This window comes from Ursus arctos, unplaced genomic scaffold, assembly GCF_023065955.2.
Source record: "Ursus arctos isolate Adak ecotype North America unplaced genomic scaffold, UrsArc2.0 scaffold_8, whole genome shotgun sequence".
NCBI lineage: Eukaryota > Metazoa > Chordata > Mammalia > Carnivora > Ursidae > Ursus > Ursus arctos.
In genome coordinates, this window is record NW_026623100.1 from 65,835,126 (window position 1) to 65,848,662 (window position 13,537).

Here is a 13,537-nt window from a genome sequence, read left to right on the forward strand (position 1 = left end):
TTTCCCAGGTTTGTTTTCTAGTTGACAAGAGGTAGCAAGTGACGCAGATTTAATGAAAATGATTGTTTAACTTTCTGTGGACCTCCCACCAGGAATTTGTAGATTATTTAAAGGGGTTTTGAAAGTTGTCTATGAAGAATATATAAGTCTTATGCTTTAAAGCTAATCTTAAAAGTTGTCTGAGCACGTTTGTGATTTGAATTGTCTGTGCCTCGAAACCCTGTAATTTGTAAATGGCTTCACTCTACTTTGTATCATTTTTAGATATTTTCTTACTCTTTATTTAATCAAACATTTTTGTCAGTCTTTTTTCTTATTAATGATCAAGATGAAGTTTGATGTTTTATAAATTTTACTTCACTTTATTGTTTATGAACCTTGGTTCAGAGTTAGGATTACTGTATTTTTCACTCTGTTGAGATTTGCTTATTATTGAAGAATAATTAACATACCATATTGTATTAGTTTCAGTTGTACAACACAGTGATTCAATATTTATATACATTATGAAATGTATATAATTTGTCATCAAAGTTTTTACAGTATCATTGACTGTATGCCCTATGCTGTACATTATATCCCTGTGTCTTACTTTACAACTGGAAGATTGTACCTCTTATCTTTTCTTTCTTTCTTCTTTTTTTTTTTAAGATTTTATTTAGGGGTGCCTGGGTGGCTCAGTCGTTAGGTGTCTGCCTTCAGCTCAGGTCATGATCCCAGGGTCCTGGGATTGAGCCCCTCGTTGGGCTCCTTGCTCAGCGGGGAGCCGCCTCCTCTCTTCTCCAGTTCCCCCTGCTTGTGTTCCCTCTCTCACTGTCTCTGCCAAATAAATAAAAATCTTATAAAAAAAGGATTTTATTTATTCATTTGACAGAGAGAGAGTAAGCACAAGTAGGGGGAGCAGGAGACAGAGGGAGAGGGAGAATCAGGCTCCCCGCCAAACAGGGAGCTGGATGCAGGGCTCGATCCCAGGACCCTAGGATCCTGACCTGAGCTGAAGGCAGACATTTGATGACTGAGCCACCGAGGCGCCCCAAGATTGTACCTGTTAATTCCCTTCACCTATTTGGTCCATCCCCCACTCCCCTCTCTTCTTGCAACCATCAGTTTGTCATCTATATCTATGGGTTTTTTTTTTTTTTTTTTAAGATTTTATTTATTTATTTGACAGAGCCAGCCAGCGAGAGAGGGAACACAAGCAGGGGGAGTGGGAGAGGAAGAAGCAGGCTCCCAGTGGAGCAGGGAGCCCGATGCGGGGCTCTATCGCAGGACCCTGGGATCACGCCCTGGGCGGAGGTCAGATGCTTAACGACTGAGCCACCCAGGCGCCCCTCTGGGTTTGTTTCTTCTTGTTTTGTTGGTTGGGAAATCATACGGTGTTTGACTTCACTTAGCATAATACTGTTTAAGTCCATCCATGTTGAAATATAAAATAAATATATTTTAGTTATAGTAATATGTCACAGGTTGCCTTAGTTTTGCAAAAGTTTCATGAATTATTTAGATTATGGAAATAATATTAACTTGGAAAAAATGCTTATTCTACTGTTTGACACAATGTAAACATTTTGGGATATTTCCTTCTAGTCTTTGATACTTTTTTTTTTCTGTGTGGTCGTAATTAGTCTCTCAGTTTCTATTCTGCTTTTTCATGTTAAAAAATACTTTTATGTGTTATTTTGTGGTGTTGCTAATATTAACCCTTTTTTATCGCTGAAGAATATTCCATTATGTGGTTATGGCATAAATGCTCAACAGTATTTAAAATAGAAAACTTAAAATGGCCACTTTAATGCTGTAGTGACTATCTTATTTTCTACTTACACATAGCTGTGGTACCTCACTCCAGTATTTTGATTTAGAAGTTTATTTTAAAAATTACCATATAGTAAAAAATTGACCTTTTTGTTACACGGTTGTGTTGAATTTAACACATGCAACCACCACCACAACCACAACAGTCGTTACAAGCCAGGAAACTCTTGTCATGCTTTCCTGCTGTAGTTACCCTCTACTTGTCCATAACACTTGGCAACTACTGATACGTTCTTCGTTACTAGTTTTGTCTTTCTGAGAATGTTATAAATGGTATCGTATAGCATATGACCTTTTGAGATTGGTTTCTTTAATTCACTTTAATGCCTTTGAGATTCATCTATGTTGTTTTGTGTATTAATAGTTCATTCCTTTTTCTTGCTGAGCGGTATTTCATTGTGCTAATGTATAATGGCTTATCCATTCACTGTTCAGGAGTTTATGGGTTGTTTCTGTTTTTGGCAAAGAAGGGAGTTGCAGTAAATATTTGTGGGCAGATTCTCTTTCGAACATTAAGTTTTCATTTTTCTAGGGTAAATACCCAGAAGTGGGATTGCTGTATGATTGGTAAGTGTATGTCTATCTTTGTGAGAAACTGGGAAACTTTCAGAGTGGCTATATCCTTTTGCATTCCCACCAGCAGTCTATTTGAAATGCAGTTGCTCTTCATCCTTGCTAGCGCTTGGTACTGCCAGCATTGATTTTAGTCATTCTTTTTTTTTTTTTTTTTCAGATTTTATTTATTTATTTGAGAGAGAGAGAGAACATGAGCAGGGGGAGAGGCAGCGGGTAGAGGGAAAAGCAGACCCAGACACCCCCCCCCCCAGCAGGTAGCCTGATGCTGCAAATGATCCCAGGACCCTGACAGCCAAAGGCAGATGCTTAACCCGCTGAGCCACCCAGGCGCCCCATTTTAGCCATTCTAATATATGTGTAGTGGTAAATCATTGTGGTTTTGATTTCCCTATGGCTTATGTTGTTGAGCATCTTTTCTTTTTCTTTCTTTCTTTCTTTTTTTTTTTTAAACTGAACTAAGTGTCTTTATTGGGGAAAGCCAGGATTACAAGGGACGACTTCAGAGTTGGCACTGGGGCCCTTTCTCCTGCCAAAGATGGGCACAACATTGACAAAGCGCCGGTTGTACTGCATCCGCCACTTGGCTCAGCCTGTCTTCTTTTTCTCCTGTTTGGCTACCTTAGGAGTCTGCCCTCTTACTTTCCCAGCACGGGCCAGGGAACCATGGACTTTACCTCCAAGCGTGAGGCCGGTTACTTCCAGGGTGGTCAGAGCCTCTCCGTCACACTGACCCACAGTAGCCTCATCCTCTAGAGGCATGGCTGCTGGGAACATGACTTGATCTTGTGGAGCAGTGCCCTCCGGTGAAGCTATATGAGCCTTGATCTGGGCGACTGTCTCCTGCCCAGTCACCTTATGGGTGTGTAGCTCCTGGGCGCCGATAGAGAACTGCATGTTGGAGACAGAACTGCGGCCACTGCAGCTGCTGCTGCAAAGATGGAGTCACAGAAGAGGAGGGAGCAAGGGTGCTGTGTCCTTAACCGCCAACTGTGTGCCACGTCACTCTGGAGCGTCTTTCTTCGTGCTTATTTTCCAGCTGTATGTCGTCTTTGGTGAAATGTCTGCTCAAGTCATCTGCCCACTGTTTAACTGGGTTGTTTATTGTTCTGCTGATGGAATTTGAGAATTCTCTATGTATTCTGGGTACAAATCCTTTTTTTTTTTTTTTTTAAAGATTTTATTTATTTATTTGACAGAGAGAGACAGACAGCGAGAGAGGGAACACCAGCAGGGGGAGTGGGAGAGGAAGAAGCAGGCTCCCAGTGGAAGAGCCTGATGTGGGGCTTGATCCCAGAACGCCAGGATCACGCCCTGAGCCGAAGGCAGACGCTTAACGACTGCGCCACCCAGGCGCCCCCTGGGTACAAATCCTTTCCTGGATATGATTTGCAGATACTTTTTTTCTCATTATAGGGGAAAGCATTCTGTCTTTGATCGTTAAGTGTACTAACTGTAGGTTTTTTGTGAACACTTATTATCAGGTTGAGGAAGCTCCTATATAGATACAGATATAGATATAAATATAGATATAAATATAGATATAGATATTTGTTTGTTTATTTTTAAGAGTTTATTTATTTGATAGCACAAGCAGGGAGCCTGATGTGTGGCTCAATCCCAGGACCCTGGGATCATGACCTGAGCTGAAGACAGACACTTAACTGACTGAGCCACCTAGGTGCCCTGTATTTTTTATTTCTAGAGAGAGAGCATGAGCAAGTCTGGTAGGGTGGGAGACAGAGCGAGAGGGGGAGAGAGTCTTAAGCAGGCTGCATGCTGGGTGTGGATCCTGATGCAGGGCTTGATCTCACGACCCTAAGATCATGACCTGAGCTGCAGTCAAGAGTTGGAAGCTTAACGGACTGAGCCACCCAGGCGCTCCCTAAAGTTTACTAACACCGAAATCAATACTCATGACATTTTTCTGGTCATTCATGGACACGTACAGTGTGACAAAAATTTGATTCACCTGATGCGTATATTCCCACCTGAGGTCCCTGCTCTGCCTTTTCTTATCAGATACATCATTTGAAATATTTTCTCCATTCTGTGGGTTGTTTTTTCACTGTTTTTGTTTTTTGTTTGTTTGTTTTAAAGACCTGTTTTTTTTTTATTTATTTATATTTTTTTTAAAGACCTGTTTTTAAATTATCTCTCTACCCAGCATGGGGCTTGAACTCACAGTCCCAAGGTCAGTAGTCTCATGCTCCCACCACCTGAGCCAGCCAGGCACCCCTATTTTTTCACTTTCTTGATATCTCCTTTGGCATACAAAAACTTAAATTTTGAGTAAAGGTTCCCCCCCCCATCATTAGATAATTTGTTTTTCTGTTTTCATGTTCACTTCCTCTTTTGCTATTGATTCATTCAGTGAGGTGTTTTTTTTGTTTGTTTTGGTTATTTTTCAGTTCTAAAATTTCCATTTGGTTCTTCTTTATATTCCACTTTGTATCTTCCTCTTCCTTCAAGAGTGTTTACCTTTACTTGGAACATTTTATAATAATTGCTTTTAAGTCTGTGAAACATTTCCCCTATCAGGGTTATTTTGTTGCTTCTATTTCTTGATTTTCTTTCCCAAGCAAGTTGAGGTTTTCCTGGGTTTTGCTATACCAAATAAATTTAGATTGTAATTGGTACTCTGTGTCTTGTTTAAATTTTATGGAGAATGTTAATAGTTTTGTTTTAGCAAACAGTTGACTGAATTGTGTTTAGGCTTCAAGTTTTGACCAGCCTTCTGTGGGTTGTTGTTTAAATGCCAGTTAACTCTTCAGGGACTTTTGACTGCTATTTGGATTTGTCCTTTGTGTGAACCATCATAGTATCTGGGATTTGGGTAGTGGTCTTCCCTGTGGGTTGTGAAACTACAGCCTGTGGGCCAGATCCAGTTCACTGCCTATTTTTTTTTATTTTTTATTTTATTTTATTTTTTTTTACACTGACTATTTCTATAAATGAGATTTTATTGGAACACAGCCATGCCCACTTGTTTGTATTTTTTGTGGATGCTTTCTCACTTTAGTAGTCACAGTTGAACAGTTGCGATGGAGACTGTTGGGCCCACAAAACCTAAAGTATTTACTATTTGGCCCTTTATAGAAAAGTTTTACTGTCCCCAGTCTATCCTATAGTTCATTCTCAAAGTTTGTCTATACTGTTTTAGTATCCAGTCCACTATGCACAGCTCAGGTGTTAGCAGAGGAGTTCATACACAATTTTAAGAGGTCACTTTCCTGAGTTCTTTTGTCTGATTCTGTGGGACTCCCATTTTTCATCTTTGGCCAGAAATTTTCTTTATTCCACTCTGTGTTTTTCCTACACATGTGTCCCTCTTGGGTCAAGCAGCAGGAGACAAGAGAGGTTAAAAGAGCAATGGGGTTTTGTCTCATTGTCTTGGTACTGTAACTCCTCTGATATGGTGGGAAAGGTTTCCCTCCTTTGAGAGTTTTAGGCACCTATTTGACTCTGTTATTGTTGTTGCCACAGAATTACTTGGGTTTGATGTATGAGAGAACAAGGAAAATTAAAAGTAAGAAAGAAAATGGGGAAATTCTTGCTTTGTTGCTGTGCATTAGGAGACTCCTATCCTAATGGAACTGTCTACATTGATGCCCATCCGTTTCCAGGTTTTGGGCTATGGTGAGATCGGATTGAGAGATACTAGAGGGGGAAATTTGTTAAACTCATTGCTAGTTGGTGGTATTTTGAATTCTGGTCTTTTCCAATCTGTCTGCTACCATAAACTTCATTGGATTTGATTTGTTAATATTTTGTTAAGGATTTTTGTATCTGTGTTAATGAGAGATATTGATCTGTAGGGTTTTTTTTTCCCCTTCTGGTTTTGGTATTAGGGTATTGCTGGCCTCAGAATGAGTTAGGAAGTTACTCCTTCTGCTTCTGTCTTCTGGAAAGGATTGTAGAGAATTGGTATAATTTCTGCCTTAAATGCTTGGTAGGGGGGCACCTTGGTGGCTCAGTCATTAAGCATCTGCCTTCATCTCAGGGCGTGATCCCGGAGTTCTGGGATCGAGCCCTACGTCAGGCTCTTCTGCTGGGAGCCTGCTTCTTCCTCTCCCACTCCCCCTGCTTGTGTTCCCTCTCTCGCTGGCTGTTTCTCTCTCTGTCAAATAAATCAAATAAATCTTCAAAAAAATGCTTGGTGGGGTGTCTGGATGGCGCAGTTAGTTAAACGCTGACTCTTGGTTTCGGCTCAGGTTTTGATCTCAGGGTCGTGAGATGAAGTGCCTTGTCCAGCTAGTTGCTGGGAACAGAGTCTGCTTGAGATTCTCTCTCTCCCTCTCCCCCTCCTGCTCTCTCTCAAATAAATAAATAAATAAATAAATCTTAAAAAAAAAAATGTTCAGTAGAATCCACCAGTGAACCAATGTGGGCCGGGTGTTTTCTGTTTTGGAAGGTTACTAGTTATTTATTCTATTTCTTTAAAAGATACAGGCCTATTCAGGTTGTCTTTTTCTTCTTGTTGTATTTTGACAGATTATGCCTTTCAAGGAATTGGTCAGTTTCATCTAGGTTATCAAATTTGTGGGCATTGAATTGTTCAGTGTTCTTTTTTTTTTTTTTTAAAGATTTTATTTATTTATTTGACAGAGATAGAGACAGCTAGTGAGAGAGGGAACACAAGCAGGGGGAGTGGGAGAGGAAGAAGCAGGCTCCCAGCGGAAGAGCCTGATGTGGGGCTCGATCCCAGAACGCCGGGATCACGCCCTGAGCCGAAGGCAGACGCTTAACGACAGAGCCACCCAGGCGCCCCTGTTCAGTGTTCTTTTATTATGCTTTCAGTGTCCATGGGATCTGTAACGATGTAATGATGTCCTCGCTTTCACTTATGATACTAGTAATTTGTCTTCTTTTTTTCTTAGTCTTAAGTTTATTGATTTATTGATTTTTCAGAGGACCAGCTTTTGGTTTTACTGATTTTCTCTATGATTTCCTGTTTTAAGTCATAGTTTATTGCTCTGATTTTTGTTACTTCCTTTCTTTTTTCTTTTTTTGAATATTTTATTTATTTATTAAAAGATTTTATTTACTTATTTGTCAGAGAGAGCGAGCAGAAGCAGGGGGAGTGGCAGTCAGGGCAGGGAGAAGCAGGCTTCCTGCTGAGGAAGGAGCCCAATATGGGACCTGGGATCATGACCTGAGCAGAAAGCAGATGCTTAACTGATTGAGCCACCCAGGCATCCCACATTTTATATATTTATTTATTTGAGAGAGAGCGAGAGAGAGAGCAAGAGCATGAGCAGGGTGTTGGGGAGAGGCAGAGGAAGAGGGACAAGCAGACTCCCTGCCCAGCAGGGAGCCCGACTTGGGGCTCGATCCCAGACTCTGGGATCATGACCTGTGCCAAAGGCAGACACTTAACCAACTGAGCCACCCATGCACCCCTCATTTCTATTATTTCTTCTACTTAAATTTGAATTTACTTTGCTCTTTTTCTAGTTTCCTAAGGTAGAAGCTTAGATTATTAATTTTGGATCTTTTTTTTCCTGATGTATGAATGTATGCATTCAGTGCTGTAAATTTCTAAGCACTGCTTTTCCTGCATTTTGAAATTTTGATTACTTGTATTTGCATTTTCATTTAGTTCATAATACTTTAAAATTTCTTTTGAGATTTCATCTTTAGTCTGTGTATTATTTAAAAGTGTGGTGTTTAATCTCCATGTATTTTGGGACTCTAGTTGTCTTTTTTTCTTTTTTTAATGGCTGTGTGTGTGTGTTTTATTTTTTAATTTTTTAAGTTTTATTTTTTAATTTTTTAAGTGAGCTCTAGGCCCAACATGGGGCTTGAGCTTACAACCCCAAGATCAAGATTTACATATTCTACTGACTGTGCCATCCAGGAGTCTCTCTAGCTATCTTTATGTTACTGATTTCTAGTTTAATTCCATTATGGCCCAAGAACAGACGTAGCATGATTTCTCTTTTAAATTTATTAAGGTGTGTTTTATGACTCACAGTGTGCTATATTTTGGTGCATGCTCCATGTGAGCATGAGAAGAAGCCATTTACTTTGCGAGTCCTCAGCTGCTCCTTTCATTCTGCTCAAGTTTTTTAGGTACATTCCAGTGGGAGTGACAGGGTGGAATATATTTACCCCATCTTACCTGGAATTGGAACCTATCCCTGTTTTTGGAGTATTTCCTTTGGGGAGATTAGAGATATAGTTGGTTATAATTTGCTCTTGGACTTACTGCCTTTTTTAAGGGTTGTATTTATATTGATTGCTACAAGCAATGTATGGGATCACCAGTTTTGCCACATAGTGGATACATTTTAGGGCTAACATTTTTTTTTAAAGATTTTATTTATTTATTTGACAGAGAGACAGCCAGCGAGAGAGGGAACACAAGCAGGGGGAGCGGGAGAGGAAGACGTAGGCTCCCAGCGGAGGAGCCTGACGCGGGGCTCGATCCCAGAATGCCAGGATCATGCCCTGAGCCAAAGGCAGATGCTTAACGACTGAGCCACCCAGGCGCCCCAGGACTAACATTTTTTGGAAGTTATGAGATAGCTGGGAAGTTCAATTATAATTAAATAATATTGCCTTACATGGCTAGAAAAGCTTAAAATATAAGTAATTATTATTTTTTAAAGATTTTATTTATTTACTTGACAGAGCAGAAGCAGGGGGAGCAGCAGGCAGAGAGAGAGGGAGAAGCAGGCTCCCTACTGAGCAGGGAGCCCGATGTGGGGATGGATGCCAGAACCTTAGGATCCTGACCTGAGCTGAAGGCAGATGCTTAACAACTGAGTGACCCAGGCACCCCCAAAATATAAGTAGTTAAACACATATATCAGCCTGAAGTTTTTGTCTATAAAATTCTGGTTTCTTTTTTGTTTTATTTTTTAAAAAATATTTTATTTATTTATTTGAGAGAGAGAGTGTTCATGCGTGCGTGTGCACATGCATAGGAGCGGGGGGGGGGGGCAGAGGGAGAGGGCGAGGGAGAAGCAGCTTCCCTGCTCAGCAGGGAGCCAGAAGGGGTCTCATCCCAGAACCCTGGGCTCATGACCTGAGCTGAAGACAGACTCTCAACCGACTGAGCCACTCAGGTGCCCCATAAACCCATATTCTTTTATTATTACCCCTTCCTTCCTTTACCAACTTCCCTCTTTTTTTTTTTTTTTTAAAGATTTTATTTATTTATTTGAGAGGGAGCGCAAAGAGCACAAGCAGGGGGAGGGGCAGAGGGAGAGGGAGAAGCAGGCTCCCGCCAAGCAGGGAGCCTGGTACGGGGCTTGATCCCAGAACCCTCAGATCATGACCTGAGCCAAAGGCCGACGCTTAACCGACTGAGCCACCCAGCTGCCCCTGAATATTGTCAATTTTAAAAAAGTCAGGTCTTTAGATTTGTAAGCTAATGGAAGGAGCAGTTCTTAGGTGAATATCTTAGGTTGGCTTAAGTTAGGATCAATTTGCAAACACTATATGTCACTGTCATATCTTTGGAGATTCAGTCTATGGAACATTTAATTTATTTAAATATTTATTGAGGACTTAACCATATGTCAGGCACCATTCTGAGATCTGTGGATGTAGGAGTGAACAAATCAGGGGGAAAAAATCCCCGTCAGCATGAAACTTTACAATATGTGGGTGGGTAGAAGACAGGCAACATAGTAAATACGTAAATTATATATGTATTATATTAGTGATAAGTGCTGTAGGCAAGAGGAAAGCAGGATGGTTGGGGAATGCTGGCTGGGATTAGAGTGTTTGCAATTTTAATTGCGTATTCAAGGAAGGCCTTGCTGAGAAGTTGACCTTTGACCAAACCTTTGAAGGAAGTGAAGGATCAAGCTTTGCAGATACTAAGGGAAGAGTTCTATACGGAAGGAGCAATTAGCGTGAAGACTGAGGCAGTAATGTGCCTGCTTGGTCTAGTATTATTGGTGAAGAGGCTGGTGTTGCTGGAGTACAGAGATAAAGTCATGGAGGTAAGATGTGTCATTACTAGGACCAAACTGTGTTCTCTGGGATTCTTGGTAGGTTTTACTTCCTTTCTGTCTCAGTTTACTCTAGCTTCTCTCAGTAGGACATGTTGGATGTCCTACCAATAACCCAAGATCTCCTGGAATGATCTGGATTGGCACTGGCCTGTGGAAAGTAGTTTACATAGGGTATCAGTCTTCCTCCTTGTGGCATGTAGTGGCCAAGGTTTCATCAAAAAATTTATAGAGCCCTTTAAGGGCTTTAGGAAGATTATGGCATTTTAATTTTAAGTTTTATTTATTTATTTTTAAGATTTTGTCAGAGAGACCGTGCACAAGCAGGGGGAGCAGCAGGCAGAGGGAGAAGCAGGCTACCAACTGAGCAGAGACCCCAGTGCGGGACTCAATCCCAGGACCTCATGACCTGAGCCAAAGACAGACACTTAACCGACTGAGCCACCCAGGTGTCCCAAGCTACATGGCTATTTTTGTAGTGGAATGTGAACAGGAGTGATGTGTGTCACTTCAGAGTTAAGCTATTTAAGGATAGGGTGTACTCTCTCCACGTGTTCTCAGGTTAGATGTAGAGAACTTCATGGCCTAAGGCATGGTGAACCACATACTGGAAAGACTCTGGTTACTTGAATTACTTGCTTGAGAAAAACTGTGCAATGACTAGGAATCAGCTGCATTGAACTGTTAATAACATGTCATAACTGAATAACTGTTGATAACCAAATAACAACCTGTATTGTGTTAAGCTAATGAAATTTTGAGATTTGGTTACAGCATCTAGTGTTACCAGACTAGTGTTATCTTATGTGTCAAAAAGGCAATTATTAATATTCACTATCTGTTTAAAATCTTTTAAGTAAAAGAAAGTATTAAATATCTACATACCCAGGTGGATAAACACGCATAGAATTTCTTTGTGTGGGCAGTTTCGATATAGTTGACTGTCTTGCGAATAGTGGAAATGAAACTAAGCATATTGCTTTTTTAAAAATTTATTTTATTAATTTTTTTTTAAAGATTTTATTTATTTATTTGTCAGAGAGAGAGGAAAGAGAGAGCACAAGCAGGGGGAGCAGCAGGCAGAGCAAGGAGCCCAATTCAGGACTCAATCCCAGGACCCTGGGATCATGACCTGAGCCGAAGGCAGATGCTTAACTGACTGAGCTATCCAGGTGCCCTTTTTTTTTTAAATAATGAAGCACAGCAAGCAATCCATTGTCTGATCACTTTAATTTTGCGTTTGGGCAGAAGGATACATTTAACAAAAAGATTTCTTTTTTTTTTTAAAGATTTTATTTATTTATTTGACAGAGATAGAGACAGCCAGCGAGAGAGGGAACACAAGCAGGGGGAGTGGGAGAGGAAGAAGCAGGCTCATAGCAGAGGAGCCTGATGTGGGGCTCAATCCCATAACGCTGGGATCACGCCCTGAGCCGAAGGCAGACGCCCAACCGCTGTGCCACCCAGGCGCCCCAACAAAAAGAATATTTCAAACTAATAGCCAACATCATAATGATGGTGAAACTATAGAGACAGATATGTGAAAAAGTTGGAAATATGACAAAACTTGCTATCACGACTTTTATTCAGCATTGTTTTGGAAATTGTAGGTATATCACATGAAAAGTGAGGTATAAATATTAAAGAGAAAAAGTATTGCTGTTTGTAGGTATTGTGATTGCTTATTTAGAAATCTCCAAAGAATCAACCAAAACCTGTTAGATTTAGGTAAGAGTTCAGAAGGTGATTGTTAGGGTAAATATAAACGTTTCAGTAGAGGGTGCCTGCAAGGCTCAGTTGGTTAAGCATCCGATTCTTGGTTTTGGCTCAGGTTGTGATCTCAGTGTCATGAGATCAGGCCCTAAGTCAGGCTCTGTGCTCAGTGCGGGGTCTGCTTGAGATTCTCTCCCTCTCCCTCTGCCCCTTAACTCCTGCATGCGCTTACACAGACTCTCTCAAATAAATACAATCTTTAAAAAGTTTTTCTTTCTTCTTGTTTTCTAAAAGATTTTATTTATTTGACAAGAGAGAGAGAGGGAGCAGGAGAGCGAGCACACAAGCAGGGGAAGCAGCAGGCAGAGGGAAAGGGAGAAGGCAGGCTCCACTCGATCCCAGGACCTTGGGATCATGACCTGAGCCTAAGGCAGACGCTTAAGTGACTGAGCCACCAAGGCACCCCGAAAAGTTTTTCAGTAGAATTCCTTTATACTAATAATTAACAAAATATAATGAAAAATATAAAGTATTTAGAAATAAGTTGAATAAGAATTGTGTAGGATCTAGGTGAAGAAAACTGTAAAATCCCTGAAAAGGATGAGGGAAAGACTTGAAAAATTGAAGAGATCCAATTTGTATCTGGGTGGGAAGAATCAGTATGATAAAAATTTCAGTTCTTATCAGGTAAGTTTATAAATTTAAAACAGTTCCACTGTGCAAAACAAAATCAAAAGTTCAGCAGGGTTAGACTAAAAATATTTTTTAAAAGAAGTGTAACATTAAAAGAAAGGTATAACATATTAGTAGATGTTAAAATGTATTGCAAAGGTACAGTGATTAAAGCAATGTGACACTGATGTGGGACAAGACAAGACTGGTAAATACTATAGATGTGAAAATCCAGAGACCGTGACATATATTTAAGAAATCAGTATAAAGGTCGTGTTGAGAAACCTAATCATCTTGGGGGAAAATGTATATATCTGCCTTCTGTTACACACCAAAACAAATTATAGAAGAGTTGAGATTTTTAATGTAAAAAAAAAAAAAAACGAAGCCATGAAACTAGATGTCAGTAACTGAATATTTGCTTTGTAATGGGGAAATGAATGGTGGATAAACCTGAATAAACATAATATGTATACAATACAAGTAATAAATGCTCTTGGCAAAATTTCCAAATATTTAAGTGTATAAAGACTTTTACAGGAGCTCCTGGGTGGCTCAGTCAGTTAAGTGTCTGCCTTTGGCTCAGGTCATGATCCTGGGGTCCTGGGATCGAACCCTGAATCGGGGTCCCTGCTTGGTGGGGAGCCTGCTTTTCCCTCTCCCTCTGCCCCTCCCCGCTTGTGCATGCTTGTGCTTGCACACGCGCGCACGCACGCGATCTCTCTCTCACGTAAATAAATAAAATCTTAAAAAAAAAAACAAAAACGGGCGCTTGGGTGGCTCAGTTGTTAAGCATC

At 40.5% G+C, this 13,537-nt stretch overlaps 1 protein-coding gene and 1 pseudogene across 2 annotated transcripts in view; one reads left to right on the top strand and one right to left on the bottom strand.

The window, feature by feature from the left end:
• Positions 1-13,537, top strand: part of ASXL2 (ASXL transcriptional regulator 2) — a 128,821-nt gene that overhangs the window by 12,088 nt on the left and 103,196 nt on the right. The window lies entirely within an intron of this gene.
• On the bottom strand, positions 2,857-3,285 carry LOC113270745 (FAU ubiquitin-like and ribosomal protein S30; annotated as a pseudogene).